General features: G+C 24.7%; 1 long non-coding RNA gene and 1 pseudogene across 1 annotated transcript; one reads left to right on the forward strand and one right to left on the reverse strand.

Annotated features, from left to right (window-relative positions):
* Window positions 1-1,187: 1,187 nt before the first annotated feature.
* On the forward strand, window positions 1,188-4,549 carry LOC114253684 (annotated as a pseudogene).
* Window positions 4,550-7,106: 2,557 nt separating this feature from the next.
* LOC113558945 lies at window positions 7,107-14,173 on the reverse strand. Its single transcript, XR_003405765.1, has 3 exons — window positions 14,111-14,173; window positions 11,956-12,085; window positions 7,107-7,393 (listed from the first exon to the last, which is right to left on the reverse strand). It is a non-coding gene; the product is annotated as an uncharacterized LOC113558945 (long non-coding RNA).

Below are 14,173 nucleotides of genomic sequence, written 5' to 3' on the forward strand. Positions count from 1 at the left end.
AGAAATACTGTATGTTGTTTGAAATATAAACATTATAGTCTATAATTTAGTTGTGTGTTGATAAGAAATAAAGTACGGTAACGAATAAAAAAAAATATTTAACTGAGTTAACCAAAAATTGTATTAAACTTTTAACTTTTACTTTTTCTTATTGACGCATATCAACTTAACTGAGTTAAAAAAAATCATTAACTTGCCGAGCCTTGGTTTTTTACTGAAGGAATAATATCATTTACTGCAGTAGTAATCGGCGGCCTCTGTAATTATTATCAGCTACCATTGAGACTCGAGTCGGCCGATCACAATAAATATACATATTGGTATAATAATAAAAAATGATTAATAACAAAACTATAAATAATTGTGGAAAGGATATAAATATAATAATAATTCCAGTGCTTCAAAACAAAGTTAAACATTGGTTCTCAAAATATAAATTAGTTAATTTATTATTATATTGATATTTCAATTTTTTGAAAACTGAAATCGTGATTTTTTGGAGTCGCAAAAAGATACACTTGCGACCCTTTGATATTTTCAGGGGTTGCAAGTGCGACCCCGTGCGACCCCCAGTTTACGCCACTGGGTTTTATGCACCAGGCGCCATCATACATATACCGCTGGTCCGCCGGATCGTTTTTGACGTATATTAACGACGATCGGCAGTCCCTTTACCACTTTTACCACTATCAATCTAACAGCGATCATCACCACTATCACTGCCACTGCCAACACAAGCACATCAACCTAAACTACCACAACGACGACCACCACCAATCACCGTTAGTATACCTATAAACTATAGGCCACTCGGAGTTCCATCGGATTATTACCACAACTTTTGGTTTAGAATTCACCGTACGAAGTTCAATGGTTCCATTTCGATTAGGCTGCCCACGTTCTCAGAGCGGCAAAAAAGGGTTCGAAAAAACTTTCCAAGACAACAGCCGCCACAAGCTATTTTAAAACTTCGTATCCGAAAACAGGAACGTAATCAATTGTGTTCCAAGCGTGGACTGGGAACTTCGAAGTCACCGTCCATGCCCTCGCCGTCTGATTATAATAATGACTTGTACAATTGGAAACCTTGGCCACCGGCAAATGCCACATGTTAGCCACCGAAGTGGCATTTGACGAGCCATTTCAAAACTAGTCCTCAACTCCGAAGACGAAAATGCGAATGCAAAATGATGCCAGTTCGCTTGGAGATTTTGTACAATACCATTGGCCAGGTGGAAATGGTACAGGTACACGAAAGCGAAGACGACGACGACGAAGAAGAAGAAAAGTTAGGAGTGGAACTAGACGACATTTTCAGTGACGACGATAACGATAACGACAACTTTCCAAGCCTCGGAAAAGTGTGTTGTGTAAGTAATAAATGAGATACCTACATGGCTATATATATATATATCTAAGTATCTACTATCTTTAGCTGCTGTTGTGTTACGTATAACCCGTTATATAACATTATAGGTTACACATGGTCTTTTTAGGTAAAATATTATTTTTATCACGTCGGCGACTTATTCCTAAATATCGAAAAAACTAAAACTGAAATTTCAGTAAATCAAGTTAAAACTTTTTAAAACTTTTTAAAAAACTAATATAAGTGAATTAGATCTTAAAAATAAAAATATTATAACATTATTATTATTAAGAATAATACTTTTTTATTTAAACTTTTTTAGAACCATAATATTCTAATAATGAATGATGTCTAATACCTAATTGAGATAATCAAATTTAATCATAATTTATAGAACAAATTTTACCAATAATCTAATTAATAGAAATCGTTAGTTTTCTTCATTGACTGTAGTTAATTTTAATTTTTTTTTATTTTGTGAATTTTGGAAGTAGGAGAATTTAAAAAAATAATATAAATATAGATATAATTTAATAGATGATGATTTTTTTTTAATACTTTTAAGGCAATTTTTTTACCTTTTATAACGATATATTTTTGATTTTGCCTATTTAAAAAGTGTAATTAGTTATTGAATGGTAGAAACTGGAATGACGTATCGAATAACGATTTAAATGTCAATCAAATTCGTTTATTGATACAGCTGCTTAGCCAAAGCGTGGTTTTCTTGCAAATTACCCTCTTTGTTGTTTCGGTTGATTAACCCTTAGTTGTTATGATATAATCTTAAGTTAGGGTTAGAAGTTATATGGGTATGTAAATATTTTAGAATTATGAGCCATGTAGTATAGAATGATTTTATGATTGTATGATTTTTAATTTTTAATAATGCGATTACAACCGACTGAAGAATGAGAATTATTGATTAAGACGTTAAATATCATTGTATAATTCTGTTGTTATTATTAGTTATTTAATAATATTTTTTACCATTTTTGTCTAACTATTTAGGGTTATTTTATTCACAATTACAGTCCTCATCAAAAAAATAAAAATAATAATAAAAATAAAATAGAAATTAGAAATAAATATGTTTAATACAGATTATGTATTATTAACTATTACAGCTTTTGCCAAAAAAAAAAAAAAAAAATGTAATTCTTAAGTTATTGTTTAAATTAAAGTATTATATTACTTCATTTATTACAAATTCGATTAATATTACATAAAACCTAATATATTTAATGAATTTATTGTTTCATAGTTAAGTTTGTTTTACTTATAAACAAATGTCATATAAAGGTAATAGGCCATTCAAAACTTTTTTTCTTCTTCTACACCATGCTTACACACATATGATAATAAACCAAGTGCCAAATTCCACAATTTATATAAGAAATATACATTATTTTAGTAGCTCGGCGGTTATAAAAATAACTGCCAGCGATCATGACGCGGCAATCAACGTGATAATTAAAAAATAAAAACAATTTTTATTAATATGGTATTGTAAACTTAGGGGTGGTAGTAAGGTAGTGACAAACTGCTTATCTATATATTTATACTAATTATGTTACTTTAGTATGTCCGAGGTTAAACTGGGGTATTCCAACAATTTAATATTCATAAGAAAGCCATTCCAGTAGCAAGATATAAGCAAATGGCCGAGTATGAAGAATATTATTCTTTATAATATGGTATGCACCATATTATTTCGATTATGCCGATCTTGAAAGAAAATATTGGAAAAATATAGTGTATAAATGTCCAATATATGGTGCAGATGTGTCAGGAAGCATTACAGATAAAGATGTTGAAGTGAGTATTCAATACATAGGAATATTTCTAAATTTATATTTAATTAAAAAAATTACATGTATTCTTAAATTAAGGTATGGAATATTAATAAACTGGCATAGTATTGGATTACGTCAATCAGGATTATGGAATTAAAATTGATGGGGTCAATATAGCCTATTTCTATTTTGAGATGAGGAAATCGTCATTTTCATCGCATACTAAAGATATGGATTTATACAGTATAAATTATATTTATGAAGGAAGTCCAAAGTCATGGTAACTTTTATATGCTTTAACGTAAGTGATTTTTATTATATGCATTATATTTTTTAAGGTACGTAATACTACCGGCATATGGACGGCGGTTGGAAAGAGTAGCTCATGGTTTTTTTTCTGCAGACTTTTCGATATGTCCAGCATATCTTAGACATAAAATGTGTATTATATCTCCACAATCATTAGCTAGTCACAATGTTCCATTAGACAAGGTAAAAGATTATAAATACAAAATTTTGTTAAAATATCCTAATTGTTTCTTTATAATTTGTTTAAATAACACAAGAGAAAGAAGAGTTTATAATAACTTTTCCATCCATATGGGTATCATGCTGGTTTCAACCATGGGTTTAAAATGGCTGAATCCACAAACTTTGCATCGACCCGTTAGGTAGAGTATGGGAAAAGGGCTACACCGTGACATTGTTGTAAAGACACTGAAAATTAATATGAAAACCTTTGTAAGGAGATTACAACCAGAAAAATATGAAGACTGGCTCAATGCTAAAGATATTGGTTGCCATCCAGAAGACCCTTCTTGAAGGTTCGCAGCATGTGTGCGTCAACTTATTTTATACATTTATTCAATATGTGGAGTACAATAATGTACAGGATTTATTGTTTCTTAATATATCATTAATTTTGTTTAAATTCAAATCAAAGCAACTAATTTTATTTTTATTATTTTTTACACTTGCAAAAAGATTTAAGTATGTTAAGTGGACAAAAATGGTACATTGAAGATTATGATTTTTTTTTTTTAATTTTTCAGATAAAAAAAAACTATTTTTAATAAAATTTATATTTTGATTATACCTTTATTGTAGTAAGTGAATTGAAAAAAAAAATCTTTGTAAAATGATTAACTTATTATTATTATTATTATTATCTTAAGAATGGCTACAAGCTATGCTTTTATATTTTTAGTTGAGTTATTTCATATAGTATGTAATTTTTTTTTTATATTTTATAAAACTATACTTATACTTTTATAGAAAATAATAGGCAATACAGATAAGTATTTTGATGTACCAATTATAGAATATTTTATTTTTCTGTATGTAGTATAATTCTTTCTGTATTCTATAGTTAATATCACTATAAAAACTATATAATATTGTATTTAAGTTTAAAATATAATGTTAAAAAGATTTTCATTCATTAACTAGCAGATTTTAGTTGATTAACTTAGCTAGAATGCTCAAATGTATTTAATTATGCATCTTATTTAGTCAATATACTTTATAATAAATACTATACAGCATCCACACTATTCACAAGTTTCATTTCTTTGAGAACTGAATCTAGGTAAAGCTACTACGCTAAGCATGCAGTTATTGGTATTTCCTAATTTCACTAGTTGTTGTAACTGACTTTCTGTTGCTCTTAACGGCTAATCAAAGAATAAAAATAAAATCAATAGTTAAAAATTGTTATCAATATGTTTACAATCGAAGTAAGCAATTAATGAAATAATATAGTCAAGCTCTTATAATTACAATAACTTTTATTTTTATAACAAAATAATCATGTAATTTATAACTTTGAGTACATACATAGTAGTTTAATAATAAACTCATACTTAGACATAAAACCTTCATATTGATTGATGTTTAAATGAACATTTAAAAAAAAATTAATACTGTTTCTCACACAAGGTATCAAAATACGCTTAAAATAAAACTAACAAACTTCAGTACTTTTAATATTTTATATTAACTTTCCAATTAGTGGTCCTTTTAAATACAATTGAAAATATCAATAAAGTAAAAGTTTATTATTCTAACCATGTATCACAGGTTAATATACTTTTTAATCTTAAAGTGTAACATTTAAAGTATTAATTTCAGTAATTAATAGTTTTAAATGTTTGTTCATTTTAAATACCATGTATTTTTATTAAACTTATTTTTACCATAAATTGTAAAAATGTATACTTCTTTACTTTCGGAATTATTTTATGTGTTGGGCTGTGTTTCTAACTACCATTTTATTATAATTATTTTTAAATTCTCATAATTTAGCCTTTAAATAATTATATTTTTAAAATTTTAATCTTTGATGAAAGAACAAGACTGTCTTAATTTGATTTGATTCATTATAAATATTATAATATTAATTATTTTTTAATACTTAACTCAGCTGTTCACTGTTCATACTCACGATTTATTGTCACAGAATAAAATAATGAAATACGAGTATTATTACAATAAAGGTTATTTTTACATTATTTTTTTATTATTGATTATTAACAACATTAATAACTGATAACGTCTATTATTATACTTTATCGCAATTACCAACCGCAATCCTGATTCGGTTACGTACATTGCATCAGCCCGTCCCATTTCGAAATATTGAAAAATGTTTGCGCTAATATTTAGCACGTAATTAGCGTGGATTTACATGACTCAAATTAGAATTTGCATGAAATTGGTTTAACGGTTAAACCCAAAATTTTATGAGCCGGGCTGGCGAACCGTTTCGGCTCGTATGAAAATTAAGTTATTCGTAATTTTTTCCACCAATAATTAGCATGAATTTGCACGACATTTTTTTAATGCTAAAAAACAGTTTTTCATTTCCCGCCGTTTCGCCAGCCCGGCCCCAATTCGAAATATTATGAATTTTCAAATTTTTTTTGCACAGATATTTAGAACGCAATTAGCATTAATTTGCATGACAGAAATTAGAATTCGCACTTAATTATTAAACGAACAAAATACAGTTTTCCACGTGCGTGAAGTTGGCCCCCGCCCAACATTTTAACACAGGAACTTCAAACTTTTTTAGAAAAATTGCTACAACTTTATAATTATACGAAATTTTTTATTCAAATTACATTTTTATAATTACAATATAGATTTTTATCCTCAGCTTCACTTTTTTTAACCAAATAAGATTTTCATTTCATGGTCAATTTTTATTTCAGTTATAAGATTGTTTTATTTAATATAAAATTTTTTTTTTATTTATTCATATAAGAATAATTTATCAAACATAGATTTTAATCAAATTAGAATAAAAAACTGAATAAATCTAGAAATTAAATAAAAAATTGCAAATTTAATACAAATCCTAAATTATTAACTTTATAATTTATAAAAATTTTATTTTATTAAACCTAATTAACAGCCGTTTAATTCCGGGAGTTAATTAATACGAATTGAGTTAAACTGGTTTTAGCTGTGCATGTAAACGTAGTAATAGTGTGTTAAGTATAATTCGGTTTTATTTTTCGACGAAAGCAGCGACGCGGCGTTTTCTAGGTATATCATCTATACATTATACAATTCATCACTATACGATTATATTTATTATTATTATTAAATGATGTTTTAGCAGAATTGAATTTTTGGACTTTGGAGTGTCGTCAGTGTCGATTAGCAGCTTGCTAATATTAAAAGTATTTTACAAGCAGTTAAAAATATGAATTAATAATATGAGTCAAAATGATAACATAATAGCATGTTTTATAAAGTTTATGAAGTATCAACTTAAAAGAAATATATGGATGTTAATAATGGTATATTAAAATCAATCAATTAATCTTATAGTCTTAGACACTTGACACTAACTAGAGATTTAAGTGTTTTATAAGCAGTTTAAAATGTGAATTTATAATATGAATAAAAAGAATAAGATAATCGCATGTTTTATAAGGTTTTTGAAGTATCAACTTAAACGAAAAATAGGAAATTCCTTTAAGGTAAATTAATATCATTTACTCTATCTTATAGTCTAGGTTTCTTATACTAATTTTTGTTATACAACTACTGTAGGTGCTATCAATTACATTCAGTTACAATTTCACATACATTGAAAAACACCAGTATTATTATCAATATCTTCTATTCCATTTTCAGCATGGTATGTTGAAATATTCCATGGTAGTATAAATTTCTATTCTTATCTCAGCATGCCTTGTGTGATCTCTTGTACAGTAATCTGCAAAATACAGTCAGTTAAATATGTATAATGGTGAAAATTAACTTCAGAATTGAATGTTTTATAAGCAGTTAAAAATTTGAATTTATAATATTAGTCAAATTCTTCATATAAAACTATATTTTATAGTGTTTATTAAGTATCAAATTAAATGAAATATATAGAATTTAACTATGGTAAATAAATATCATTAACTTAATCTAATAGTATGGTCTTAAAGGAACTAAATTGACAATTGATTATTTAATTATCAGTTAAAATTATGAATTTATAATATGAGTCAAAATGATAATATAAAAGCATGTGTTATAAAGTTTATGAGGAATCAACTTAAATGAAATACAGGAAATTTCATTATGGTAAATAGATATCATTTACTTAATCTAATAGTATGGTCTTAAAGGAACTAAATTGACAATTGATTATTTAATTAGCAGTTAAAATTATGAATTTATAATATGAGTCAATATAATAATATAAAAGCATGTGCTATAAAGTTTATGAGGAATCAACTTAAATGAAATACAGGAAATTTCATTATGGTAAATAAATATCATTGACTTAATTTAATGGTATGTTCTTGAAGGAACTAAATTGACAATTGATTATTTAATTAGCAGTTAAAATTATGAATTTATAATATGAGTCAAAATGATAATATAATAGCATGTTTTAAACAGTTTATGACGTATCAACTTAAATGAAATATATGGAAGTTAATAATGTATATTAAAATCAATCAATTTATCTTATAGTCTAGGTTTCCTAATACTAATTTTTGTTATACAATTACTGTAGGTGCTATCAATTACATTCAGTTACAATTTCACATACATTGAAAAACACCAGTATTATTATCAATATCTTCTATTCCATTTTCAGCATGGTATGTTGAAATATTCCATAGTAGTATAAATTTCTATTCTTATCTCAGCATGCCTTGTGTGATCTCTTGTACAGTCATCTGAAAAAATACAGTCAGTTAAATATGTATAATGGTGAAAATTAACTTCAGAATTGAATGTTTTATAAGCAGTTAAAAATTTGAATTTATAATATTAGTCAAATTCTTCATATAAAACTATATTTTATAGTGTTTATTAAGTATCAAATTAAATGAAATATATAGAATTTAACTATGGTAAATAAATATCATTAACTTAATCTAATAGTATGGTCTTAAAGGAACTAAATTGACAATTGATTATTTAATTATCAGTTAAAATTATGAATTTATAATATGAGTCAAAATGATAATATAAAAGCATGTGTTATAAAGTTTATGAGGAATCAACTTAAATGAAATACAGGAAATTTCATTATAGTAAATAAATATCATTTACATAATCTAATAGTATGGTCTTAAAGGAACTAAATTGACAATTGATTATTTAATTAGCAGTTAAAATTATGAATTTATAATATGAGTCAAAATGATAATATAATAGCATGTATTAAACAGTTTATGACGTATCAACTTAAATGAAATACATGGAAGTTAATAATGTATATTAAAATCAATCAATTTATCTTATAGTCTAGGTTTCATAATACTAATTTTTGTTATACAACTACTGTAGGTGCTATCAATTACATTCAGTTACAATTTCACATACATTGAAAAACACCAGTATTATTATCAATATCTTCTATTCCATTTTCAGCATGGTATGTTGAAATATTCCATAGTAGTATAAATTTCTATTCTTATCTCAGCATGCCTTGTGTGATCTCTTGTACAGTCATCTGAAAAAATACAGTCAGTTAAATATGTATAATGGTGAAAATTAACTTCAGAATTGAATGTTTTATAAGCAGTTAAAAATTTGAATTTATAATATTAGTCAAATTCTTCATATAAAACTATATTTTATAGTGTTTATTAAGTATCAAATTAAATGAAATATATAGAATTTAACTATGGTAAATAAATATCATTAACTTAATCTAATAGTATGGTCTTAAAGGAACTAAATTGACAATTGATTATTTAATTATCAGTTAAAATTATGAATTTATAATATGAGTCAAAATGATAATATAAAAGCATGTGTTATAAAGTTTATGAGGAATCAACTTAAATGAAATACAGGAAATTTCATTATGGTAAATAAATATTTTTGACTTAATTTAATGGTATGGTCTTGAAGGAACTAAATTGACAATTGATTATTTAATTAGCAGTTAAAATTATGAATTTATAATATGAGTCAAAATGATAATATAATAGCATGTTTCAAAAAGTATATGACGTATCAACTTAAATGAAATATATGGAAGTTAATAATGGTATATTTAAATCAATCAATTTATCTTATAGTCTAGGTTTCATAATACTAATTTTTGTTATACAACAACTCTAGGTGCTATCAATTACATTCAGTTACAATTTCACATACATTGAAAAACACCAGTATTATTATCAATATCTTCTATTCCATTTTCAGTATAGTATGTTGAAATATTCCATAGTAGTAAAAATTTCTATTCTTATCTCAGCATGCCTTGTGTGATCTCTTGTACAGTAATCTGAAAAAATACAGTCAGTTTAATATGTATAATGGTTAAATTAACTTCAGAATTGAATGTTTTATAAACTATTAAAAATTTGAATTTATAATATTAGTCGAATTCTTCATATAAAACTATATTTCATAGTGTTTATTAAGTATCAAATTAAATGAAATATATAGAATTTAACTATGGTAAATAGATATCATTTACTTAATCTAATAGTATGGTCTTAAAGGAACTAAATTGACAATTGATTATTTAATTAGCAGTTAAAATTATGAATTTATAATATGAGTCAAAATGATAATATAAAAGCATGTGTTATAAAGTTTATGAGGAATCAACTTAAATGAAATACAGGAAATTTCATTATGGTAAATAAATATTTTTGACTTAATTTAATGGTATGGTCTTGAAGGAACTAAATTGACAATTGATTATTTAATTAGCAGTTAAAATTATGAATTTATAATATGAGTCAAATGATAATATAATAGCATGTTTTAAACAGTTTATGAAGTATCAACTTAAATGAAATATATGGAAGTTAATAATGTATATTAAAATCAATCAATTTATCTTATAGTCTAGGTTTCATAATACTAATTTTTGTTATACAACTACTGTGGGTGCTATCAATTACATTCAGTTACAATTTCACATACATTGAAAAACACCAGTATTATTATGAATATCTTCTATTCCATTTTCAGCATGGTATGTTGAAATATTCCATAGTAGTATAAATTTCTATTCTTATCTCAGCATGCCTTGTGTGATCTCTTGTACAGTAATCTGAAAAAATACAGTCAGTTTAATATGTATAATGGTTTAAATTAATTTCAGAATTGAATGTTTTATAAGCAGTTAAAAATTTGAATTTATAATATTAGTCAAATTCTTAATATAAAACTATATTTTATAGTGTTTATTAAGTATCAAATTAAATGAAATATATAGAATTTAACTATGGTAAATAGATGTCATTTACTTAATCTAATAGTATGATCTTGAAGGAACTAAATTGACAATTGATTATTTAATTAGCAGTTAAAATAATGAATTTATAATATGAGTAAAAATGATAATATAAAAGCATGTGTTATAAAGTTTATGAGGAATCAACTTAAATGAAATACAGGAAATTTCATTATGGTAAATAAATATTTTTGACTTAATTTAATGGTATGGTCTTGAAGGAACTAAATTGACAATTGATTATTTAATTAGCAGTTAAAATTATGAATTTATAATATGAGTCAAAATGATAATATAATAGCATGTTTCAAAAAGTTTATGACGTATCAACTTAAATGAAATATATGGAAGTTAATAATGGTATATTTAAATCAATCAATTTATCTTATAGTCTAGGTTTCATAATACTAATTTTTGTTATACAACAACTCTAGGTGCTATCAATTACATTCAGTTACAATTTCACATACATTGAAAAACACCAGTATTATTATCAATATCTTCTATTCCATTTTCAGAATGGTATGTTGAAATATTCCATAGTAGTATAAATTTCTATTCTTATCTCAGCATGCCTTGTGTGATCTCTTGTACAGTAATCTGAAAAAATACAATCAGTTTAATAAGTATAATGGTGAAAATTAACTTCAGAATTGAATGTTTTATAAACTATAAAAAATTTGAATTTATAATATTAGTCAAATTCTTCATATAAAACTATATTTCATAGTGTTTATTAAGTATCAAATTAAATGAAATATATAGAATTTAACTATGGTAAATAGATATCATTTACTTAATCTAATAGTATGGTCTTAAAGGAACTAAATTGACAATTGATTATTTAATTAGCAGTTAAAATTATGAATTTATAATATGAGTCAAAATGATAATATAATAGCATGTTTTAAAAAGTTTATGACGTATCAACTTAAATGAAATATATGGAAGTTAATAATGGTATACTAGAATCAATCCATTTATCTTATAGTCTAGGTTTCATAATATTAATTTTTGTTATACAACTACTGTAGGTGCTATCAATTACATTCAGTTACAATTTCACATACATTGAAAAACACCAGTATTATTATCAATATCTTCTATTCCATTTTCAGAATGGTATGTTGAAATATTCCATAGTAGTATAAATTTCTATTCTTATCCCAGCATGCCTTGTGTGATCTCTTGTACAGTCATCTGAAAAAATACAGTCAGTTAAATATGTATAATGGTGAAAATTAACTTCAGAATAGAATGTTTTATAAGCAGTTAAAAATTTGAATTTATAATATTAGTCAAATTGTTCATATAAAACTATATTTTATAGTGTTTATTAAGTATCAAATAAAATGAAATATATAGAATTTATCTATGGTAAATAGATATCATTTACTTAATCTAATAGTATGGTCTTAAAGGAACTAAATTGACAATTGATTATTTAATTAGCAGTTAAAATTATGAATTTATAATATGAGTAAAATGATAATATAAAAGCATGTGTTATAAAGTTTATGAGGAATCAACTTAAATGAAATACAGGAAATTTCATTATGGTAAATAAATATTTTGACTTAATTTAATGGTATGGTCTTGAAGGAACTAAATTGACAATTGATTATTTAATTAGCAGTTAAAATTATGAATTTATAATATGAGTCAAAATGATAATATAATAGCATGTTTTAAAAAGTTAATGACGTATCAACTTAAATGAAATATATGGAAGTTAATAATGTATATTAAAATCAATCAATTTATCTTATAGTCTAGGTTTCATAATACTAATTTTTGTTATACAACTACTGTAGGTGCTATCAATTACATTCAGTTACAATTTCACATACATTGAAAAACACCAGTATTATTATCAATATCTTCTATTCCATTTTCAGCATAGTATGTTGAAATATTCCATAGTAGTATAAATTTCTATTCTTATCTCAGCATGCCTTGTGTGATCTCTTGTACAGTAATCTGAAAAAATACAGTCAGTTTAATATGTATAATGGTGTAAATTAACTTCAGAATTGAATGTGTTATAAGCAGTTAAAAATTTGAATTTATAATATTAGTCAAATTGGTCATATAAAACTATATTTATAGTGTTTATTAAGTATCAAATTAAATGAAATATATAGAATTTATCTATGGTAAATAGATATCATTTACTTAATCTAATAGTATGGTCTTAAAGGAACTAAATTGACAATTGATTATTTAATTAGCAGTTAAAATTATGAATTTATAATATGAGTCAAAATGATAATATAATAGCATGTTTAAAAAGTTAATGACGTATCAACTTAAATGAAATATATGGAAGTTAATAATGTATATTAAATCAATCAATTTATCTTATAGTCTAGGTTTCATAATACTAATTTTTGTTATACAACTACTGTAGGTGCTATCAATTACATTCAGTTACAATTTCACATACATTGAAAAACACCAGTATTATTATCAATATCTTCTATTCCATTTTCAGCATAGTATGTTGAAATATTCCATAGTAGTATAAATTTCTATTCTTATCTCAGCATGCCTTGTGTGATCTCTTGTACAGTAATCTGAAAAAATACAGTCAGTTTAATATGTATAATGGTTTAAATTAACTTCAGAATTGAATGTTTTATAAGCAGTTAAAAATTTGAATTTATAATATTAGTCAAATTCTTCATATAAAACTATATTTTATAGTGTTTATTAAGTATCAAATTAAATGAAATATATAGAATTTAACTATGGTAAATAGATGTCATTTACTTAATCTAATAGTATGATCTTGAAGGAACTAAATTGACAATTGATTATTTAATTAGCAGTTAAAATTATGAATTTATAATATGAGTAAAAATGATAATATAAAAGCATGTGTTATAAAGTTTATGAGGAATCAACTTAAATGAAATACAGGAATTTCATTATGGTAAATAAATATTTTTGACTTAATTTAATGGTATAGTCTTGAAGGAACTAAATTGACAATTGATTATTTAATTAGCAGTTAAAATATGAATTTAAAATATGAGTCAAAATGATAATATAATAGCATGTTTTAAAAAGTTGATGACGTATCAACTTAATGAAATATATGGAAGTTAATAATGTATATTAAAATCAATCAATTTATCTTATAGTCTAGGTTTCATAATACTAATTTTTGTTATACAACTACTGTAGGTGCTATCAATTACATTCAGTTACAATTTCACATACATTGAAAAACACCAGTATTATTATCAATATCTTCTATTCCATTTTCAGCATAGTATGTTGAAA

This window comes from Rhopalosiphum maidis, chromosome 3, assembly GCF_003676215.2.
Source record: "Rhopalosiphum maidis isolate BTI-1 chromosome 3, ASM367621v3, whole genome shotgun sequence".
In the NCBI taxonomy this organism is placed as follows: domain Eukaryota; kingdom Metazoa; phylum Arthropoda; class Insecta; order Hemiptera; family Aphididae; genus Rhopalosiphum; species Rhopalosiphum maidis.